The following is a 25523-nucleotide window of genomic DNA, read 5'->3' as shown; positions in this document are numbered from 1 at the left end:
GCTGATGGGAGTGCAAACTGCTGCAGCCACTAAAGAAAACAGTAAGGACATTCCTCAAAAAGTGAAGAATAGATCTACCATAGGATTCAGCTATTCCACTGCTAGGTATTTATCCAAAGAACATGAAAACACCAATGCATAAAGATACATGCACCCCTATGTTCATCGCATCATTATTCACAATAGCCAAGACTTGGAAACAACCTAGGTGCCCATCAAAGGACGAACGGATGAAGAAGACGTGGTATATACACACAACAGAATACTACGCAGTCATAAGAAATGATGAAATCCAGACATCTATGACAACATGGATGGACCTTGAGGGTATTATGCTAAGTGAAATAAGTCAGAGGGAGAAAGTCAAATACCATATGAACTCACTCATAAGTAGAGGATAAAAACAACAACAAACACACATATAAACAGAGACTGGATTGGTGGTTATCAGAGGGGAAGGAGGGAGGAAGGGAGGAAGGCAAAAGGCATAATTGGGCACGCCTGTGGCGCAGGATGCTAATTAGTCTTTGGGTGGTGAACATGATGTAATGAACACAGAAATCAAAATATATAACAATGTACACCTGAAATGTATACAATGTTACCGCAAAAAAAAAGAAACAAAGAATTACCATGACTCAGCAATTCCACTCCTAACTATATACCCAAAATAATTAAAAGCAGGGACTCAGACACTTGAACACCAAGATTCCCAATAGCCAAAACGTGGAAACAATGCAATGTCCATGGACATGTGAATGGATAAACAAAATGTGGTATAAACATACAATGAAATAGTATTCAGCTATAAAAGGGAAGTTCAGATTCATGCTACAACAGGTAAACACAGAGGTTATCAGGGCTGAGGGGGAAGGAGTAATGGGGAGAAACTGCTAATGGTTAGAGTTTTTGTTTTAGGTAATGGAAAAGTTTTGGAATAGATACTGGTGATGGTTATACAACACTGTGAATGCACTTAATGCTACTGAAATGTAAACTTAAAAATGGTCAGAATGATAAAGGGAACATTTTATCACAGTTAAAAAAAACAGTAATAGTTATAACTTATGTAGTGCTTACTATATGCCAGGCACTGTGTCTTTTAAATAACATACAAGAAATAACTCATTTAAAACCCTATGAGATGGGTACTATCAGAATCTTCATTTACAGATAAATAAAACAAGACACAGTTTAACACACAACTAGTAATTGGTGAGGTAGAATCTGAATCCAGTCAATGTCCCTCCTGGTGCTCTTAACCTATGCTTCTTCTGTAACTTTATTAATAAATGGTTAATACCAGCAAAGAAAAGCTCAATTCATTGATCCTTATTTTGAGAATAAAGGAAAAGAAATAAAACTTTCAAAAGTCAAATTACCATTAAAAATTCGGTGAATAAAGGAGACAGAAACATATTTCAAAAACAAGCTCAGGTTAGAGCCCATAGAGTCCACAGCTTATAAAATAAAGAAAAAAGATATTGATACTGGCCCTGATATCAGTTTCCCTGCATTAAACCCAACATATATGGGGTTAAAACCAAAGCACTCATTCCTTCTTACTCCCTGGCTTCCTGGCTCCAGAATCCACTACCCTCCATGGAGACAAATGGCCAAGGACACCCACCTGGATTTGTTAGCTCCTCCTCCTCCCCACCAAGGAGCTACAGCCTGGTGGGAAAGCTGCTGACCAGCAAGGTCACGGGATCCCTCCTCTCTGCAAGTAGTCTCAAGGCCAAACACAGACTGGTGGGAAAGCTCCGACCAGCAAGGCCATAAGCTCCCCCTCCCCTACCTAATACTCCAAATAAAAACCTTTACTTTAGGGGACGGCCCAGTGGCGCAGCAGTTAAGTTCGCACGTTCCGCTTCGGTGGCCAGGGTTCGATGGTTCAGATCCTCGGTGCAGACATGGCGCCCCTTGGCAAGCCATGCTGTGGCAGGCATCCCACATATAAAGTAGAGGAAGATGGGCACGATGTTAGTTCAGGGCCAGTCTTCCTCAGCAAAAAGAGGAGGATTGGCAGCAGATGTTAGCTCAGGGCTAACCTTCCTCAAACAGAAGACTACATCTCAGGAAAATATACATAGTACTATATTGTCTCTTTGTCTAGTAAACTTTTTACTGATGTAAAAAATACATTCAGAAAAGTTCACAAAGTATAAATTTTGTATAACCAGCAAGAAACCACATTCTAATACCCAGAGGACCCCTCTCCCCTATCACTGCACAGCTTTTTAAGTGTTAACCTTAAGAGGCCCAACCCCTTTCCTTGCCAGTTAAAATCTTCCAGCAAGGTTCTCTAAAGACTTAAGCCAGTCAGGGTAACAATACATCTAGTACTTCTTTTGATAGTTATTAAAAAAGAAAAAAAAAAAATAGCTAGTATTCAAAAGAAAATACTGGTTCCAGTGTTGAAATTCCATCCTAAAAAATAATCGCATTCCATTATTAGTAGTTCAGCTTTGTATCCACTATATTCCACTTCACACTGAAGTCCGAAAGAAGAGGCAATGAGGGAGACAACATACCGATACTTCCATGTAGAACATTTTGCACCACTCAGGTTTCCAATCAAGGAAAAGCATGAACCTGATAACAGAAATCTCATTAACCAGGCACCAACTTCAAACACATACTTCAGAGTAGAATGACAGACCACACTGGAATAATTTCAGTATATAACTTTCAAGTCACTTTGAAATTGGCTACTTTCACTTTAGAGGAAGCCAACAAAACCACAGGACATATTTTGCAGCCTGTCCTCTACCACTGAATAATCTAATTATAAAACTAGAAAGTGATGCTACTAAATTTAGACTTCTACACCCTACTCACTGTGTCCCAACTAACACACAGGGACACTGCACCACAAGCCCTTAGAATTTGAAGGCTTAATACCCTAATTTTTAACAACCTCAAAGGTCTACGGCAGATGGCAAGTTAATTTTTAAAAGAGTTAACAATCTCTACTTCATATGTGGCTGTGAGGACTGAATAAACTAATAAAGGCCAAGCACCAAGAATTAACTTAAATCATGTCCTGTGAGGCTGGTGGTAGAACAGGAAAGCATAGACAAAGATCCAGCACCACACAGCTCAAGCAGCGGTGATCACATCTGAAGATTACCAAGTCTCTGATCACAACAAACACTAATGACAAACAGGATTAAAAAGATACCTGAATGTCATCATATCCTAAATTTCTTCATTTCCCTTTGCCATTGGTGGTTGGCAATCAAATCCAATCACAAATTGGAAGAGAGGAGGTATCCACAGTATAAAAAAGAATTAGCAAAGTATAAATTTAACTTTTATAAATGGCTAAAGCCCCTGCTCACAGTCATATGATGAACTGGAAAACTATGGAAATAACAAAATCTATATAAACAATACTTAGTCTTCTTTAAGTAACAAAAAGAATTGAACCCATTACATAATGATTTTGAAATATTTGATGGATTTAATTCTTTATACTACCAAATAAAAATCATTCACTATACTTAAAGCTCTCTGGGAGTGGGGATCTCCTACAAGGGCTTCTTCAAATGTTTAATAATCCTTAATGTCTAGAAATCAAATGTATTTAGGGTGAATCTGTCAAAAGACATCATCTGTTTTGTTCAGTTATCCACAGACAATGGTGATATCCACTGGCTTGCTACAAATCATTATTAATTCAACTTTGACTAATTCACGTTAAATAATTCTTATTCATTTAACTTGACCAAAAAGGATACATTTTCTAATTTCTGCTCATTTCCTGGGGTCTTTACTGGAATCTGCCAAATTCTTTTATATCCTACCTAGTATAAGAAGCTCAGAATTAAATACCGTATTACTAAAATGTTTTAAATAATTACTCTTTACAATTATTACCATGTGACATGTGATGCAACATATCCACGTAAACTATGAGACTAATATACCATTATTTAGTCACCAGAAAGTATTCCTATAAACGTTTCTCCTGAATTTCTGAATTTTTGTTTGTATAACTACTTTTTTTCTTCTCCCCAAAGCCTAGAAGATAGCTGTATATCCTAGTTGTAAGTCATTCTAGCTCTTCCATGCAGGATGCTGCCACCGCATGGCCTGATGAGCGGTGACTAGATCCATGCCCAGGATCCAAACGAGCGAACCCTGGGCCCGCGAAGCAGAGTGCACAAACCCAACCATCTTGCCAAGGGCGGTCCCCTATATAACTTTTACTAACAAGTGTAATGAATTAGCTTTTTTGTTTTAAATAACATAATTAACTACATGATTTGTATTGTTACCTACTGAAGTTTCTCATTTTACAAAAGAGGAAATCAAGAAAAGTAAAGATTCTCCCAAGGAACCTGCAACAACGTACAGCTTATAAACACTTTCACATCTCTCATCTTGCAATCTTTTCAAAAACTCTAACGTAGATGGGACTTGACCAAGGTCATAAAAGTTTAAGGGGTATTTTGGTATAATGAAAAGTACAGTGTACATGGTATCAAAGTACATGAGTCCAAATACCAGTTCCATTGCCTTGTAAATTCTCAGACCGTCACTTAACTTTTCTAGACTAAGCTCTCTCATATCACAAGAAGAAAAATATTATCTACCTCAACGCTACAGAGAGGAATGTATAAGGTACATAAAACATCTTTAGAACACACTCCACTAACTGCATCTACGCACAGGTAAAACCAAGACTCAAATCAAGGCCTTACCTGTAGATACAACCGTTTTTCTGCTTCCCCTTTCACAGGAAAATTTCTCAAAGAAGTGTCTAGAGCTGCCATCTCCATTCGCCAGCCTCATATTCTCATTCCATCTCTTACCTTGTACCTCTCTACATTCTAGCTTCTATTCCCACTGAGACCACACTTAACAAGGTCACCAATGAAATTCTTACTCCAAATCCAGTGGATATATGTCAATAATTCCCAAAGATTTACCTCTGGCTCTAACCGCTCACTGAACTCCAGAATACTACAAAAATCTACCACCAGGGATTTCTCTCACTGGTCACATGCAATCAGCAAGTCCTACTGAAAACACTCTTCAAAACAGTCTTCAAAACACAGCCCAAATCTGCCCGCTTCTCTCCACTATTACTTTCTGTTTCAAGCCACCACCATCTCTCATCTGTTCTAATAACCTATGAAAGTCTCCTTGGTTCCACCTTTATTACCCACTCACCCCCACTCTTATCCTCAGAATCCACTCCTCACACAGCAGTCACAGTGGTCTTTATCAAAAGGCACTCCCTTGCTTAGTGCACTCCAATGGGTTTCTTTTACACCCAGGAACCACTCACCCCGGCTTACAAAACCTTAAATGACTTAGCCACTATCTCCGGCCTCACTGTGTACCACTCTCCCCCTTGCCCACTACATTCCATAGCCACACTGACCTTCTGTCTGCTCCGTGAACACTTCAAAAGCTCAAAAGCTCAGTGCTCATGCTCGTGATCTTCCCGTGGCTGGCTCCTTCTTCACATGCGGATCTCAACTTAAAGGTCATCTACTCAAGGAATCCTTCTCTGACAACACAGTCTAAAGCACCTCCTCAGTCACTCCTTATCACATCACCTTCCAATCTCTTTCATAGCTCTTGTCCCTGATACCTGTATTTCTTTGTTTACTACTGGTCTTTTCCCACTAGACTAAAAGCTCCTGAGAAAAGAGACATTATTTGTCTTCCTTATTTCTATATTCCAAGCCCCTCAAATAGCGAGTGGTGCACAATAGTTGTATTCAGTAAATATTTGCCAGATAAACTAATGGAAAATTACTACTCACACTTAAAGAATAAGTTCAGGGGCAGAAATTAATTTCCTGGACCTCCCCACTCTCCTGACATTAACTTCTTTATTCTTCTCATTTATTAATGTTTCTATTATAGTACCTGTCAAAATTTACTGCATTTATCTGTTTATATGCTTGCCTTCTCCTCCTGAACTGTGAACTTCTTAGGGTCAGGACGTCTTCTTTAGAATCCGTTTTTGTATCCACAACACCAAGCACGGTTTGGGATGCAAAATAAGAGCTCCAGAACCTTTGCTCGATGAGGAGGAGGAGGAGGAGGAGGAGGAGAACAGGTAGCATGCACTGAGTGCTTACTACATGCAAAAAACATTTCCCATGGATATCTCTTTAATCCTTACAACAATCCTGGAAGACAGGTACGACTATTTCCTCCATTTGAGAAATGACCAAACACCCAGAGAGGTTATAAATAACTTGCCTGAGTTAACCATATTAGTAAGTGGTGACCTAATCGACCTACTCAACCTAGTCTGCCTAACACCCAAGTCAATGCTTTTATCCACAACCGTCTATGTTTGTATGAACAATAAGGCTGTTCTCCAATAAATGCCTGATCGAACTTAAATGCCAAAACCAGGAGTTTCAACATTGATAGCACACTACATTGTACTTTACAACAACGCTGAAAATATTAATAAAATGTCAAGAAATGGGAAAGAACATGGAGCCTTGCTGCATACCAGAAGCAATAAAACGACTGATTATAACCGCAACTCTTCCCAAACACTCACAACATTTCTGAGCATAAAAATGTCAAAAAACAAAAGTGATAATTGAAAGAGTATAACAGAGAAGAAGCAACATGTGGATTTTTAAGGCAGGCATTCTCAAGTCTTCATGTTCACAACATCTTAACTGCTATAAGCACAAGAAACATTTCAAATCAGTTTATTTCTTAAAGATTATTTTGAAGATATAAAGATAGGCAACACTTTGTATTATTTACACTACTTTTTCTTCCTAGCGTTAAGTAGGCCAGTTTCTAAGTAAAGTGACACGGACCCTGTTCTAACTTACTGCCCCACCCCACTGACTAACTCTCCTGAGAAGAAACCAAGCAAATCTTATCATCATGTGAAGCAGAGTTGGAGAAAAGCCATGAAAGCCTACCACACTGCTGGTCTCCTGTTGTAGCCATGAGAAAATATCCCATGCTAATTTTCCTGGAAAGATTTCCAAAGTGGTAAAAAAAAGACGCCAAGTGTTATTTGCTGAGCCGCTACTTTAGGCCTTTCCACTAGATATCAAAGTCCACTGTGGCCAGTAAAATCCTTCAGCAAAGTTTGTCAAAATTCACAGAACTGTACATCTAAAGAAGGGTGAATTTACTAAGTGTAAAGTATACCACAATAAATTTGACTTTTTAAAAAGCTGGCAAATACCATAAACATGACCAAAAAAATTTTTTTAATCCTCAATACAAAACATCTGAATTTGTCGTGTCACATCCCCAACAGTACAGTCAAGTTCTAAGACTTTAAAAAACAGTAAGTTGGAAGGAGACACTGAACTTTCTCTGAGGTTTTTAAGTTTTAGGACTGCTAGTTCAAAAGTGCGATATGGCCATCTCAGAAAGTGTAACAAATTTGTCCTTCAAGAACTTGAAATATCCCAACTGCATTCAGTTCAAAGTAAGTCACTCTATCCATCAAAATAAGTCACTCTACACCATCACAAAGTACCCTTATGAAGGAGCTACATGTAATATGGCAGTTTAAAACTATAAGCAGACAAAACCTACATTTTATTATTCAACATGAGAAATCACATCAAATCAAATGCCCCAAACTTAAACCACATGAGTTATAAATCAATACCCTGAAAAGCAGATGTACAAGTAAAATGATCCTATTACTATATTACAGTAAATGAAGATTTTTTTTAAATTTATCTATAGTCTACAAATTACTTCTTTTTTTTTGAAGAAGACTAGCCCTGAGCTAACATCTGCTGCCAATCCTCTTTTTTCTTTTTCTTTCCTTTTTTTTTTTTTTTTTTTTTGCTGAGGAAGACTGGCCCTGAGCTAACATCCATGTCCATCTTCCTCTACTTTATATGCAGGATGCCTACCACAGCATGCCTTGCCAAGTGGTGCTATGTCCACACCCAGGATCCAAACCAGCGAACCCAAGACTGCCCAAGCGGAACGTGCACACTTAATCACTGCGCCACCAGGCCAGTCCCACAAATAACATTTTTAATTTTTGCTTAAACAAAAGCTGTAAGGTCAGTTTCAAGCATGGCAGAGTAATAAAATTAAGATAATCATTTAACAAATATTTATTCTGTGCCAGGCATTGTACTAGGGACTGATGACGATTCAGCAACGAACTATACGTTCCACTTCACAAAAAATTTGTTTCCCTTCTAATACTAATACACAAATCGAATAGTAAAGCTTACATAGTCAAATTATTTCATCCCTAGTGCCTTCAGAAACTCAGTGGAATTTTAACCAAACCCAAACATACATTCTGAGCAACATAACGTAAGCAGAGACAACCACTAACCATGAGGGTATACATTTTAAGGGATAAAAAGGCAATACTCCTCCCTAATCTAAGTAGCCTAGAAAAAGTGACTCAGAAAGTTTAAAACACTTTAAACAGTTCAAAAATTCCAAAACGAACAACTCCAAGAAACAAGTGCCTTTCTTTCCACTCAAATACTTATCAACGAAGAACAGAAAAAAATTCCAAGTCTTACAACCATTCCTACACAGTAGGCTAGGCAAATAATCAACAAGTCGACTCATCTCAAGCTCAAACTAACTTTATTTCTTATTTTCCAATAGCTGAGCTTACGTTTAAGTATTTGTTTCCAAAGTCAAAATAAAATAGTAGTATTATCACTTTATCAACTTACGTTGCCTGCTTAAGGCTTACTTAAGGTTTACCTGCTGGATTTGGTCAGGGACCAATTAAAGAAAGCTTCTTCTCCACATATCCTCTAGGAAGAAAAGGCCTGCTAGCCTTCTCCCATTTGGCAAAGAATCAAATAAGTTCACCACTAATACTATCCAGGTGAACACAGTTTGTGGTAAAAACACATATGCAAATGGTCATACTATGAAAGAGGCTGGAAGAAAAACTGCTGAGACTTTAAAGAAAATTAATCTTCAGGGGAAAAAAGATAACTTGATAACTACTGACAATGTAATTCAGGCCCAGTACCGTATTTGGCAAAGCCAGATACATCTTTCAGATGCATCAAACCCATTAACATTCTTAAGAAATTCATTCCAATGTTAAGAAAAAATTTTACAGCAGGGTACTAGTATAAACCTGAAATTTCAAAGTTGTTATACAATGTAGTTCTAATACAATTGTAACTGTAATATTTTTTATTCACTAGCCTTTTAGTCAGGAATGTTAGGAATAGCCACATTAGAAAGAATCAAAGTTTAAATCCAAATATTAACATCTCTTACACAATGACCAAAAGCATTATTAATTCTTTCCCACGCCAAATTTGAAACAGCTCTAGTCTGCCACATTAATAACTATAAAAATAACTATAAAAAATTTAGTTTTCATAAATCTAAAAAATGATTACAAGGGCAATAAGCCAACCTTTAATTCCATCCCACTTTTAGCAGACAAATGCCTATACGCATTACAGAATTACGTTGCTGTCTCAGACCACCACACCCAACACTACACAAGCTCTTTCATGCTAAATGCACACACTCAAGTCTCCAAAGCCTAAAGGACAATTTTCCTCACCTTTGCACCATGTTTTGGCACCAAGCAACAGAAAACTGTGTGTGAGAACAGAGACAATCTTCTGGGCGGGTGGAGCAGAATCAAGGGCACAGCTGAAAGGAGAGGAGAGACCTGCACTGGGACAGGCGTCAGTCTGGCTGGGAAATGGTAACCACCTGAGGACACACATGAAGTACAGCAGCTCAGCAGGTACAGATATGCTTGTAGGCCAAGTGCATTCAACGAAAACAAGATTTCTCTTTCTAGTCATATTACTCAAGTACTTTCTACTTTCTTCCATGCAAAAAATATTATATTTAATATTGAGTATTAACATTTTAAATTTTTTAACTCTGCTTTTCTACAACTATATCTTCTCATTTGTTGAAAGATCTCTACGTCTCCATTTATATCCATTATTGTGCTTTTTTCCATAAAACTCAAACATACTTTCATGCTTCAAATCTAGAGAAATAAAAATAAGGCATATATAGTCACGCAAATTTATAACCCATTAAAATCCAGTGATAATCTTTTAATTTACATGTTTTTTCCCAAGAAAGTTAGATGAGAACAAATTAAATTCCATCTGACTACTTATTAAAGGATTTCTGCATGCTAGACAACCAATCACTTGACACTGACACTAAAATGTATGGAAATGAAAGGACCCAGAATAATCAAAACTTACGATAAATCTACAGTAATTAAGAAAGTGTAGAATGGGCATAAGGACAGACATATAAATCAACATAACAGAACAGAGTACAGAAAAAGACCCTCTCACATGTGGACAACCGACTTTCAACAAAGGTGCCAAAGTAATTCAATGAATAAAAGATAGTCTAGAAAAACTGGATAGCCATATGCGGGGGGGAGGGAGGGTTGGTGGGGCGAACCTCAACCTTTACCTTACATCATACACAAAAATTAACTTGAATTAAATCATAGACCTAAGGTAACATCTAAAATTATAGGACTTCCAAAAGAAAACACATAGGAAAATGTTCACAACTTTGGGGTAGCTAAATACTTCTTAGGACACAAAAGCACAAAAAGTGATAAACTGGCTTCATCAAAATTAAAAAATGTCTGCTCTTCAAAAGATTCTGTTAAGAAAATGACAGACAAGCCACAGAATAGAACAACATATTCAAAACACACATATTTGACAAAGTACTTGTATCCAGAATATAAAAAGAACTTTTGCAACTCAGTAATAAGAAAAACAATTTTACAGTAATCAAAATGGAAATATGATGAGAATAACAGATTTGGTCTAATTATCAGCAATTACTCAGAGTTTGTCATTATTTCCATACAATATATCCCAAAGTTCTGGAAAACAAATCAAAAAAAGTACCATGGCTGATTCCATTAATGGAAGCAAAACACTTTTCAAGATGGAAATTTAATTTACTGGGTGAGTTCCTGAGGCACGTTTTTGTTGATGAATATTTACAAAAGTGTGGTTAGGCTGGAGCTGGTAATGACTGCAAAAAATTTTAATGCTGTCCCCCTCATTGATGTAGTTTCAATGAACGACTTGTTAAAGCATTTGTATGTAATGATTTCATTAACAGCTGTGGCATATGCAACTGTTTTTCACGTTTGAACATCACTTGAATAAAATGATACTTTAAACTATTCTGTAGAATAAAGGATGTTTGTTTAAACATAAAAAAAATTTTTTTAAAGGGATATAAGAATTGGACAAACACTTCACCTAATAAAAGGATATATAAATGGCCCATAAGCACATGAAAAAAAGCTCAACATCAGCTATCAGAAAAAATGCAAACTAAAACCATAATGAGATACCACGTCACACTGAAGGAACGGCTAAAATTAACAACGCAACGTCAAATATTGATGAGGCCTAGTACACTGATGACAGGAGGATAAACTGATGCAACCACTTCGAAAAACTGTTAACTCTTTAAGAAACTGCCAAACAGACACCATATGACTAAGCTATTCTACTCTCAAGAATTTACTCAAGAAAAATAAAAAGATAAGTCCACAAAAATCTTCTACATGAATGTTCATAACAGCTTTAATGATAGTAGCCCTAAACTGGAAACCTAAACATCAGGTAAATGAATAAACAAACTGTGGTGTGGCAACACCACAATGAATACTACTGAGCAATAAAAATGAACAAACTAGGGGCTGGCCCTAAGTTCGCACACCCCACTTCGGTGGCCCAGGGTTTTGCCGGTTCAGATCCTGGGCGCGGACAAGGCACCGCTCATCAAGCCATGCTGAAGTGGCATCCCACATGCCACAACTAGAAGGACCCACAACTAAAATACACAACTATGTACCAGGGGGCTTTGGGGAGAAAAAGGAAAACTAAAATCTCTTTTTTTTTTTTTGAGGAAGATTAGCCCTAACTGCTGCCAATCCTCTTCTTTTCGCTGAGGAATACCAGCCCTGAGCTAACATCCATGCCCGCCTTCCTCTACTTTATATGTGGGATGCCTACCACAGCATGGCTTGCCAAGTGGTGCCATGTCCACCCCAGGATCCGAACCAGTGAACCCCGGGCCGCCGAAGTGGAATATATGCACTTAACCACTTTGCCACCAGGTCGGCCCAGGAAAAATAAAATCTTTAAAAAAAAAAAAAAGGAACAAACTAGGGGCCAGCCTAATGGCGTAGTGGTTAAGTTCACAGGCTCCACTTCGGTGGCCAGGCGTTCGCTGGTTCTGATCCTGGGCACAGATCTATACATAGCTCATCAAACCATGCTATGGCAGAGTCCCACATACAAAACAGAGGTAGACTGCCATAGACGTTAGCTCAGGGCCGAAAAGAAAAAAGGAACAAACTACTGGTACACATAGCAACACAGATAAATCTCAAAAACATTACACTCAGTAGAAAAAGTCAGACACTAAAGAATACATACTGTATGATTACATTCATATGAAATTCTAAAGAGCAAAATTAATCTATGCAGATCAGTAGTTTCCCTGGGCCAGTTATGGGGGGATAGGGGTGAGTGGACTGATTGCAAAGAGACACAAGGGAGATGATGATAGAAATTTTGTATCTTGATTGGGACGATGGTTACCTGAGTGTATAAATTATCAAAATTCATCTAACTGAACAATTGAGTATATTTTATTGTATGTAAATTATAGTTCAGTAAAGTTAATTTTAAGTGCTAAAAAAAATGACAATGCTAAACTTTATTTACTTAATCCTAGATTCCTGAAAATTTGCGGAAACTACAAATCTGTATGAGCTATCAACCATATTATTATTATTTTGGCCAAATACAGTAGCCTCCTTAAAAAAGCCTCCTTCAATGAATATTCCCTAATTTTATGCTCTCAAAGTAAACACATACTAATTCATAATCATTCTGGTTTCTCCAACCAAAAATCCTTCTTGAGATCCACTTCAGAAGCATAATATTATTGCCTATTACCACAAAAATTTATTTTGTATTTATTTTTTTGTGAGGAAGACTGGCCCTGAACTGCCATTTGTTGCCAGTCTTCCTCTATGTTATGTGGCATGCTGCCACACACGACTTGATGAGTGCTGCTAGGTCAGCGCCCAGGATCCAAACCCATAAACCCCAGGCTGATAAAGCAGAGCGTGAGAAACCAATCACGATGCAATCAGGCCAGCCCCATCACAAAAATTTAGAGGCTCATTTAGAAGTTATCATGTGCCAGATAACGTGAGCTTTTATATATATTCTTATTTAACTTCAAAACACTGCCATTACATAGAGAACATTATCTCTATTTACAAACGAGAAGACTGAAGGTGAGATTGTCTAGATAATTTTCCCCAAGGTTACCAAGTTACAAAATGGAGAAGTTAAGAACTACCCAGCATAAGCCCTCTCCATTACTACAACACTGCCTCCCACAAAGGTAGGTGGTTCATGATGTTCTCTCTTTGAAGGGAAGTGAATTGTTAGTTAAAATTGACTGAAGCCAACCTTGAACCAGGCCAAGTAGGTGACCCTTCACCCATCATCTCATTTAATCCTCCAACAAGCCTTAAGAAATGTGGTCCCATTCTACAGATGAAGAAACTGAGACTCAAGGAGATCAAATAACTCATCAAAGACACAAACTTAAGTGAAAAACCCTGAATTCAAATCAGTATCTGTCTAATGCCAAAGACCATAATTTACCACCATCTTATAGGGAAAGACAAAAATAGCGCATTATAGCCACTGGTCATCGTCATGGTTAAAAAACACTTTTAAAAGAGAAAAGTCTTTATACAATTCTTACAGCCATATTACAACAGTCATTTCCATTTCCAAGATCTACAGTAACCCTTAGTATTGTTTCTGAAACAAAGAACAGTACACAAAAATGCAAATGTACATTATAGGAACAATAGTCCTGAATGTTAGAGAAATCCTGACAAGGCCAAGATATGTAAGTTGTCATATCTACACTGTACCAAAATATGCAAAATACGCAAAGACCTCCTTCCATAAATTACCTGCACTATGACCACACTATTACCTATACCTGGTACTCTACTACCACACTATTATTCCAACTATTTCAGAAATCAAATCTGTCCTGTAGAGTCAACTTTTCAGGCAAAATCAAAACCTGTCTCCATAAGTAAACAGTAATCATCCAGGACCTTATTTCATCCTGCATAATACCCTCTAGAACACAAGTTTGGGTTTTCTTGGTTTTTTTTTTAAAGATTGACACCAGAGCAGATCTGTTTGCCAATCGTCTTTTTTCTTTTTTCTTCTTCTCCCCTTAGCCCCCCAGTACACAGTTGTATATCCTACTTGTAGGTTCTTCTGGTTGTGCTATGTGGGACGCCGCCTCAGCATGGCTTCATGAGCAGTGCCATGTCCATGCCCAGGATCCAAACCCACGAAACCCTGGGCCACCAAATCAGAAAGGGTGAACTTAACCACTCAGCCATGGGGCCGGACCCATAAGTTTGTTTTTTCACAATGCTGGATGGAAGATCCAAGGAAGTGGTTAGCTATGTTTCTACCAAACATTTCAGAAACATTTCTACCAAACATTTCAGAAAGTTAAGACAAGTTTATATAAAGAATTCTCCTAAAATCAAAATTAAGTCTCAAACTTCAGACCATATTTGTGACAACAGCAACTGGATGACTAAACACACGTAAGTATTCTGAAGTTTTAAGTATCAAGACTGAACACTTGCTTATCTAGTTTCCAAAGTCTGTGGCTATTAACCAGCAACACAAAAAAACAGCAACTTGTCTGTTCATCAAAGTATATCCTCAAACTGTCTGCAACCCAGCTTCTATTAAAAAAGTGGCTGAGAAAAATAACATTTGGGTGAGATCTACAAAATATGCTCTGTATCTATTTACTCCTCTAGGTTCTATTTCTGGATCAAGTAATCCACCAATCAAATTACTCTGGCCATGGGGTCAGCTGGTGGCATAGTGGTTAAGTTCCACGCACTCTGCTTCCGTGGCCTGGGCTCACAGGTTTGGATCCTGCATGCGGACTTACACCACTTGTCAGCCATGCTGTGGCGGCAACTCACATATAAAGTGGAGGAAGTCTGGCACAGATATTAGCTCAGGGCTATTCCTCAAGCAAAAAAAAGAGTAAGATTGGCAACGGATGTTAGCTCGGGACTAATCTTCCTCAGCAAAAAAAAAAAAAAAAAAAAGATTATTCTGGCCCAGAAGTCACAGACTTAAACATGTTGAACAGCCTGATGAAAGACAAAATGGCTATTACTGTGCTGAACCAAAAACTGCTTAAAAGATTTACAGTTCAAGTTTTAAAACACACTCTGTTAAACAGTGCTGTGGTAAGTGGCTACGCACACAGAAAATTAAATTAGGAGCCGGGCCCATGGCTGAATGGTTAACTTCACACACTTTGCTTGGGCGGCCCAGAGTTTTGCCGGTTCGGATCCTGGGCACAGACCTAACTCTGCTCGTCAGGCTATGCTGAGACGGTGTCCCACACAGCACAACCAGAAGGACCTGCAACTAGAATATACACTATGTACGGGGGGGTTTAGGAGAAAGAAAAAAAAAAGATTGGCAACAGATGTTAGCGCAGGTGCCAATTTTAAAAAACAAAAAAAATTAAATTAGATCTCTGCCTCACACAACATACAAAAAATAATTTTTTTAGGGGTCAGCCCCGTGGCCAAGTGGTTAAGTTCAGGCGCACTGCTTCAGTGGCCCAGGGTTTCACCAGTTGGGATCCTAGGCATGGACCTCCTCGTACCACTCATCAAGCCATGCTGAGGCGGCATCCCAAATAGCAGAGCCAGAGGACGTACAACTAGAATATACAACTATGTACTGGGGGGTTTTGGGGAGAAGAAGTAGAAGAAAAAGAAAAGACTGGCAACAGATGTTAGCTCAGGTGCCAATCTTAAAGAAATAATAATAATTATTATTTTTTCAGGCAGGATCAAGACCTAAATGTAAAAAAACAAATCTCTAAAACTTTTATAAAAAATATGGCAGACTCTTAACAACCTCGGGGCAAGGAACAGATTTCTTAAATAAGACACAAAGGACACAAACCAACGAGGAAAATAGCGAACAGATTTGATGATCACTTCTATTCAACAAAACAAACTATATAAAAAGTTAACAGACAAGCCACACAGACTAGGAGAAAATATTTGCAATTCACTTAAAAGACATAACCAAAATATGTAACAAACTCCTAAAATCAATTTAAAAAGACAACCCAATGGGGGAGGGGGTGGACAGCCAATTCAAGAAATGGAAACCTGAACAGTCCTGTAATGTTTTGAAAAGATGCTCAATCACATAACTAATCGCAAAATAATAAAAATTAAGATGATGTGATATCATTTCACACTCATCTGATTTGTAAACATTGTAAAAATCTGACTATACCATGGATCATAAGGATTTGGAAACAGGAAACTCTTAAATTCTCATGCTACAAAATGCAAAGTGACACAATTTTGGAGAGCGATTTGGCAATATCTGATAAGAGTTAAAAATTCTCATAATCTCCATAACCTCCAACCCAATAATTCCACTTCTGGATAATTTATCCCAGAGAACTTAATTTCAAACTTAGTAACCACATACACACACACAAACAAAAATTTCACAAAACATTTTGTCCTTACTGCCTGCAATACAACCTGATATTTTTCTAACCTACTTAAATTTCTAAAGCGATTTCATAACCCATTAAGGGCTCCCAACATGGACTCTGAAGAACGTGCCAAAGATCTTAAATATATGCACAAGCATTCCTACTCAGGAATGTTCAATGAGCATTGTTTTTAAAACAGGAAAAACTGGAAACAACCTAAATATCAATATGAAAATAAATTTAAACTGACTGTATTCATATAATGGAATAATGTAACTATACAGCTGATAAAAGTGATGACTATAATTAGGTTGAAACCATAAGAAACTACCCTTTTTCTAGGTCAAAATGGTAAAATAGGGGCCGGACCAGCGTCATAGTGGTTAAGTTCCCACATTCCACTTCGGGAGCCCAAGGTTTGCAGGTTCAGATCCCCGGTGCCGACCTAGCACCACTCGTCAAGGCATGCTGTGGCAGCATCCCACATAAAATAGAGGAAGATTAGCATAGATGTTAGTTTAGGGCTAATCTTCCTCACAAAAAAAAAAAAAGGTAAAATATTAGCAATTTCATATGAATCTAAAAAATATGCTTCATGAAAAACAAGTTACAGAATAGGTAGAATATCCTTTATATGAAGTTTGAAAACATGCAAAGCAATATTATGACTTGTTTTACGAATGCATTTCTATACAGTAACTACATAAAAACAGGTATTAGGAATGACAACACCAAATTCAGGACAACTGTTACTTCTGGGAAGAAACCAAAACGTAATCTAAGAAGGTACTTCAACTGTATGTGAAATATTTTTCTAAAGAAAAAAGGGAAGTACAAGAAAATGTCAAGATTTGATATAGTTGTATGGTGGATGCATGAATGTTAATTATACTGGTCTCTGTATTCTCCTGTATGTTTACAATATTTGAAGGAAAATAAAAATATGTTAGCCAAATAAAACACACACCTGCAGCCTATATTCAAACCAACCCCTATACAAAATTTCTTTCACTGATTTGAAACATCAATGTTTAGTCCTTATCTTTTAACTAGGGCCTCTGACCAAAAAAACTTTTATATAATGCCCAATTTAAATAGTTCCTTAAAATCTGTCAAGAGATTCGTCCATGAAAAATTGGTCTAGTTCCTCCTTCCAGTTTAATGCTATGTATTTTACCATATTTTCATTTTTATCTTTGCTGCCACCTGGGATCAGAATACATGCTTCCTCCTTTTCCTCATTTTTCTTTTATATGTATTTTTTATTACACTTCTGGATCTTTTAAGTTACCAGAAATTCTTTCTGGAATGAAATATGATATAAATAAATTACAAGAAAATAAAAAATAACCCTTCTGTTCCACCATGCTGAAGAGTTTTCACCACCACTACTCCTTCCCTGACCAAAGCATGGGCGTACACGTACAACTAAGCATACATGTTCACTAAACTAAAATTTCAGGACATATGGGATTAAAATGAATAAGCTGCCAGTGAAAAATAATTAGCTAATATACTAACAAAAAAATCATACAAAAGAAAAGGCCTAGATGGCCAAAATTTAATAAGCTAATTAATTCTCTCTTCACAACCATATGCTTGGTATGCTCTGTTTTCCAGTTCATGGCTATTGTGGAAAATACAGAAGTCCAATAAAAAACATAACTATACAAGTCAGCTATAAAGAAAATTCTATTTTTCTGTGGTTTTCCATTAAAAAACTTGAAGTGTCCCTTCCCACAGGTATTTTCCCCATGCCTGATGATATTCTGGCAGTTTCCAGAATTTACCTTCCCTTTTCCTTCTGTCTGGATCCTTACAGTGTTTAAGTAAGACAAGCTATAGTATCATTTAGGCAGCATACATTCCCTCTAACACATGGTATATTCCAAAACAGAAAATTCCAAACCAAGGGTTATATGAAACAAATCCTCTATTTAATCTATTCCTTAACTTCTAAAACTAAATACCAAATGTACTTATTAAATAGGTCAGGTTAATTATTCCTCACAAACAGGTCCTAAGTTATTGATCAGTCTTATTTATCTCATTTTAGAAATAAAGAGGGGGCCAGCCCCGTGGCCGAGTGGTTAAGTTCACACACTCTGCTTCGGCGGCCCAGGGTTTCCCCGGTTCCAATCCTGGGCGCAGACATGGAAAAGGAAAAATAAAATCTTAAAAATAAATAAATAAATAAAGAGAACATACACCAAGGTGGCCATTTTATGCTGCAATTTTTCAAGTTTATATTTCACAAAGACTTTGAAAAGGCTTTTCTTTTTTAAGATTGGCACCAGAGCTAACATCTGTTGCCAATCTTTTTTTTCCTTCTTCTTCTCCCCAAAGCCCCTCAGTACATAGCTGTATGTTCGAGTTGTAGGTCCTTCTGGCTGTGCTATGTGGGATGCCGCCTCAGCATGGCTTGATGAGCAGTGCATGTCCGTGCCCAGGATCCAAATCCCCAAAACCCAGGGCTGCCAAAGCGGAGCATGCAAACTTAACCACTCAGCCACGGGGCCGACCCCTGGAAAGGTTATTTTTAACAAAGTTAAAGCACCTCACTCAACAATATGCCCAAAAGAACACAATCCAATTTAGGTTTTGAAAAGACCATTTACTACTCACCAGCTGCTATATACCAGGATTGCTATTAGATATGAAGAAAGCTGTATGCCCCTTACTCTCAAGAAATAATACATTCTACTGGGCAGTCACCCAGATTCTTTTAACAGAGGAGGCAAAATCATACTGCTTTCAAGGACCAGGTAGCAGCTCTGTCTTAAGGGAATACTAGAAAGAACAACTACAGAATGTATGCCCTCCCAGAGTAATTCTAAATCAACTTCAAAAGAATGTTATCAAAACAAAGCACATCTCCCAGTGAGACAGAATACACTGCAAGAAATATTTAAGTATCAATCAGATAAACAAAGATTTAAAAAAAAGTCAGCAATAGCATGGAGAAGGTAGACCGCCACTTTTCTGGTCAGAGTTTATATTGCTGTGACCTTTCCGGACGGCAGGCTGGTAATATACATCAAAATGAAAAACATGTATTTCCTTCAACCCAGTAATTAGATTCTTAGAAAGTTACCCTAAAGAGTCATTAGTGTGCAACAATTGTACATACTACACCTATGTACAAAATACAAGAAATTTAAACCTAAATATCCAGCAACAGGAACACTAATAAATTATGACACACCCACTCAATAAAATACTAAAGAACTATTTAAAAGAACAGAGTAGATGCAGATGTATTGACCTGGAAAGCTATCCATGCATAGTAATTTTTTTTTTTTTTTAGGTACAGCTTTTTTTTTTTAAAGATTTTATTTTTTCCTTTTTCTCCCCAAAGCCCCCCAGTACATAGTTGTATATTTCTCATTGTGGGTTCTTCTAGTTGTGGTATGTGGGACACTGCCTCAGCGTGGTTTGATGAGCAGTGCCATGTCTGCGCCCAGGATTCGAACCAACGAAACACTGGGACGCCTGCAGCGGAGCGCGCGAACTTAACCACTCGGCCACGGGGCCAGCCCCCATGCATAGTAATTTTTAAAGCTCACTACTACAAGCCAAGATGGAGCCACCTGTGGAGCTCCCAAGTGCTGTTTCCAGTCACACCCGGAAGCATGATTCCAAGCAACAGCTGAGAAGGGTTGGCTGGTGTCAGTGGTATGGGTTTTCTGAGAGCCAGTCAGCAGGCAGTATGTCCAGCAGAAACAAACACTAGCTGCCCAGCAACCTGCAGCAGTTACAGAATTAATAAAGTGGACCCTCTGACTTATACTGAGGAGCTACTACAGCCGTAAAATATCCACTATAAATTCAATATGGAGATTTTCAAATTGCAACCAAATAAACCTAGCAAAAAACTGGCAAGCTGGTGATATTTATGGCACAGATTGGTCACCACTACCCAGAACATCTAGATAACTTTCCTCAAGAGCTGAAAGATCCGCCCTCCCACAATTACGCTGTGTTGAACGTAGATCTTCCAATAACACTGTGACACTGGGTAAAGCTTTCATCTCAGAAGAATCTCATCGATCCATAAGGTTTGCTAGAGCTCTTCTCTGAACTTCTATGCCATATAAGCTTCTGAGATTTATATACTCATTCTGTGACTGATGAGAATAAAAATGCAAACTAGAAGAACAGAGTGAATATACTATTGTAGAATTTCACGTACACATATTAACAGACAGCAATGCAACTGCAGCCAAGATTTCTTCGGAAGGGATGCCTGAACACTACACAAGAAACATCTGAAATGATGCCAAGACTGTCGATGTTATCACAACTGCATGCTTCTCTAAGGTCACCAAGATATTAACTGCTGCCTTGACATTCTTCCTAGGGAGAGAAGAACAAGAGAAACAGGACAGCGACTCAGAACGCTAGTGCAGTATGCCACGGGGAAGAGAGGCTCCAAATACAAAAAAAGGTTGAAAAGGTTATGAAAGTGCTACAGAAACAAAAGAAAAAACTGGAGATGTTTAACTTTTCATATACCCACCTGATTCATGATCCCCAAGATTTTGCAGAAAAACTACTAAAGCGGCTAAAGACCTCTAAGGAGATGCTTGAATTGAAGATGATGCTCACGAACCTTATCTCCAGATTGGTAGGAATTCATGAGCTTTCTAAACTTCCATCCCTCTGTGCAAAGGTTACTGCAGTAGCACCAAAGAAAAGTAACAAGATCCTTCTGTTTGCCACACAAACATCCCAGAGATCATGCCAGTCATGCGCATTCAGTCACTGCTCATAACTTTGACCACCCATCTCGTTATGGACAAGGACTCTGAGGAAGTCATGACAGTAGGAATCAATGCTACGAAAGACACAAGAGCTCAATGACTGAAGAACTTCCTCAAGACCCGCCCAGTATAAAACACACAAAGACAAGAATGCAATGATGTCTGCTAGAACTTTGATTCACTTCTTCCAAACAGTGACTCCTCAAGATAGTGCAGAAGAAATTCTGGCGTAAGACTGCAGAGGCCTCAATAAAACCAAGAGTGCAAGAATGTGGACAATTAGATGCTACAGATTACACTCCAGGAACAGAAGTTCTCCTAAAGTTGAGAAAGAGGAAGAGAATGCTGAGAATGATAAAGATGGGCAGGGAAGTACCAGTGTCAGTGAAGCGGAGGATGCTGACGTGCACCACTCTTATAATGAAGAACAGCAAGAAATCTCCAAGAAGCTAAACAGCTTCCTGGAGCAGCCAGAACGTCCAGTGAAAAAATAAGCATTCCTTTAGAGAAAAGCAGCTGGTGTTAAAAGATAAACTTTTGAAAAAGAGAAAAAGAATGAGGTAACTTCCAACCAAGTTTTCCATTCCAAGGAGAATGCTAAATTCGTATCATGAATATGAAAATTAGTCATTCAAGAATGTTTATTTTCATTAAAAAGTCCAGAAGCACTGTATTTTGAAAACCACCCAAGAAAGCGCACTGCTGAACGACTGGTTTGCTCCTGCTTTTTAAAAACACAACTCTGCAACACAAAAAATGAGCCCTAACATAAACTATAGATTTTAATTAATAACACTGTACCAATACTGCTTCCTCAATTGTTAATAAATATGTCACATTAATGCAAGATGTTGTTAATAAGGAAAAATGGAGGATGGGTGATATGGGAACTTTCTGTACTAGCCACACAAATTTCTATAAATCTAAAAAATAAACACTATTGACTTTTTTTAAAAACCTGCATGGGTGGACAGATTTCTAAATAAATGTATGCATACGTAGACAAAATGGGCTCTAGGGGCCGGCCAAGCCGTTAAGTTGACGCGCTCTGCTTCATCAGCCCAGGGTTCACCGGTTCGGATCCTGGGCGTGGACATAGCACCGCTCATCAAGCCGTGCTGAGGCGGCTTCCCACATAGCAGAGCCAGAAGTACCTACAACTAGAATATACAACTATGTACTGGGGGGCTTTGAGAAGAAGGAAAAAAAAAGAGAGACTGGCAACAGATGTCAGCTCAGGGCTAATCTTAAAAAAAAAAAAAAAAAAAAAAGAGCTCTATATCAAACTGTTAACAGTGGTTTTCTACAAAGAGTGAAACTGGAAAGAAGAGCATAAGCAGGAATTTGTACATTATATGCCTCTGGACTGTCCACACTGAGCAGTACTTTAAGGAGAGGCTCTGCAGGACACTGGGAGCCTGGGTCCCAAAACCAGACTGCATGAATTCAAATCCCAGCTCCACCATTAACTAGCTGATAAACTTGGGCAGTTCATTTCTCTGTGCCTCAGTTTCCTCATCTGTAAATAGGAATAACAGCATGTGTACCCACAGAGCTGCTGCAGGTATTAAATGACTTAATACGTGTAAAGTATTAAACAACTATCTGGTACACAGTAAGTGCTCAATAAATGGTGTTCACCACCACCACCACCACATCATCATCATCATAAAGCATCTATTATTCCTGACTTTTAAAATTTTGACAGGTAAGACAAATCAGGAAAACCTGGCTCATCAAGCCGCTTTCTAGTGAAATCTTTGTTGCAGAAAATGCAAATGTATTCAATAGTCAAAAATAACCTGAGATTTTTTTAAAGCAGATTACAAACCAACAATTAACAATGTAAGCCCATTTATATAAAAACAATCACTAACAGATTCTATATGATAACACAAAAACAAACGCCTGAGTGGTGTGATTCTGTATAATTGTTATTTTCTCCTTTATACTTCTCTGACTCATTTTAATTTTCTACACTGAATATGCATTATTTTTAACAAAATAAAGTAGGAGTCAGCAAACTTTTTCTATTAAGGGCCAGACAGTAAATATTTTCGGCTTTGTAGGTCATATGGGTCTCTGTCCCAACTACTCAACTCTACTGCTGCACTGCCAAAACCACCACAGACAATACCTAGACACACGCATATGGCTATGCCCCAGTAAAAACTTAATTTACACAAACAGGCAGCTTGGCAGGACTTGGCTTGCAAGCTGTAAAGTTTGCTGACCCTTGAAATAAAGAATAAGACAGAATTATTTTCACTATGGAAAATAAAATGTGATTTATACCAAAGAAAGCCCTGAGTCTAGGGATAGAAAAACACATACGAGAGTACTTTTAAGCTCTGGAAATCCTCCCCTACGTCCTACTGCCCCAGTAAGAAGAAAAAATTTGCCAAGTAGCCTAAAGCCTACATAAGAACATATACTGTTGGGTAGGCAGTTACAGATAGAAGCTAAAAGAAATACATCTTTCATATTTAAATCAATTTGAAATTTTCTCAGATTTCATAATAATTCACCACCAAGCAGCTGCCACCACATGTGCAAGTCTCAACTACTGATGAAATGATTTTAGCTACAGATCTTCAGTCAGCACTCTGACAAATCTGTGAGAAAGGATGAAAACATCTATGAACTAACAGCATTTCAAATGAAATTTCTATAAAGTAAAAATTAAGAATGAAAATTATCACTTTGATGAAATGAAAAATCTATGAAATTCTAACAAAATAAGAGTCAGAGGATGGTGAAAGGAGACACAAAAGTGGCCTTTGATATGAGGGCACTTGAACCTTTGAAACTGACAAACTTGATGATCTCCCTCCAAAAACAAAGCTTTGGATTAAAAGAAATTATTTTTAACATTTCATTGGGAAGAGTTTTGCGATCAAATGATTTTAAATGCTATGACAGATTTCTCGGGAATTTTAAATGGTTTCTTTGGAGGAAGGGGTAAGGACTGTTTTTGGAAGAGAGAATGTGAATAACATAAGGCTGAGAAATCGAGTTTAAAAATAAGATTAAAAGACCACTTTACTAAAAAGATGTCAACAACCTGCAATGAAGTCACCATACCCACTAAGATCCCAGTTGGAGATTTAAATCTTTCTACTACAATTCACTGTTGGGCCATCTCATGAAGTTGTCAAATTCCAAAGGGCGAACGTTTAAATCACTTCAAAAGCCAGGAGCAGGAAAAAAGTACCAATCGGTTTCCAATCCAAATTCTGTCATAGTCCTCTAGAACTCACTTAAACCCTCTTATCTGCAGTTTTAAAAGAAGCAAACGCCGACGACGAAAAGCAAAACGGGGCTCGGCAATCAGGACCCAAGGAGCCACCCCCAGCCGGCCGCCCGACGCGCCGCGAGGAAGGAGCGGGCCTGCCTCCGCCGGGACCGCCGCGCCTCCGCGAGGACCCCCGAGCGACGGGAGGGACTGGACGCGCAGCCCAGGGCAGGCTCGCCGGCAGCGAGGACGGCAGCGCCCGCGAGGCGAGCAGGGGCCCCGGACGCGGGCGGGCAGCGGGGGGCGCCAGGCTCCAGTGACAGCGGCTGCAGGAGAGGCATCCAGGCCCCCCGCGGTCGTCCGGGCTGCGAGGCGGCGGGTCAGCGCGGGGGGTTTAGCGGAGGGCTGGGGCGAGGGCGGCCCCGGGCCCGCGCCGGACACTAGCCCCCCAGCCCTCGCCTCCCCGCCGACCGCGGGCTCTGCCCCCTTCCCCCAGGAAATGGCGCTCCGGCTCCTGAGACCCTCACCCAGCTCGTCGCCGCCGCGCCGCTCGTCCCAGAGTCCGCGGGAACCAGGCGGAGGGGAAGGGGAGGAGGGGGGAGCGGAGGAGGGAGGGGACCCAACTCGGTGCGCCGCCGCCGCCGCGACGCCGCGTCTGGAACCGTGCTCGCGCCGCCGCGACCGCCGCCGCCACTGCCGCCGCGTCTTCCCGCCCCTACGGCCGCACGCCGCCGTGACGCTTATCGCACGAGGCACTTCGAACCAATAAGGCCAGGCCTGGTGCGCAGCCGCGCTAGCCAAAGCCGGAAGTTGCCCCTCAGCGCTGTAGAACCCGGGTGCGTCCCGGGAGTTGTGGTTCAGCCAGGCTCTCAACGAAAGCAGTTCGGAGCGTCGGGAAACTGAGCGCGCGCGCTCCA

At 39.2% G+C, this 25523-nt stretch overlaps 1 protein-coding gene and 1 pseudogene across 1 annotated transcript in view; one reads left to right on the top strand and one right to left on the bottom strand.

Moving 5' to 3' along the window:
- ADIPOR2 (adiponectin receptor 2) overlaps positions 1 to 25304 on the bottom strand; it is a 119961-nt gene extending 94657 nt beyond the window's left edge. Inside the window, exon 1 of the mRNA XM_046671466.1 lies at positions 25134 to 25304. The gene's annotated coding sequence lies outside the window, so the exon portion shown is untranslated. The remainder of the gene's footprint in view (positions 1 to 25133) is intronic.
- On the top strand, positions 20318 to 21865 carry LOC124243556 (protein SDA1 homolog; annotated as a pseudogene).
- Positions 25305 to 25523: the final 219 nt, after the last annotated feature.

Source organism: Equus quagga, chromosome 1, assembly GCF_021613505.1.
Source record: "Equus quagga isolate Etosha38 chromosome 1, UCLA_HA_Equagga_1.0, whole genome shotgun sequence".
Classification (NCBI taxonomy): Eukaryota; Metazoa; Chordata; class Mammalia; order Perissodactyla; family Equidae; genus Equus; species Equus quagga.
Note: the sequence above shows the minus strand (reverse complement) of the source record. Positions and strands in the feature narration are given on the sequence as shown.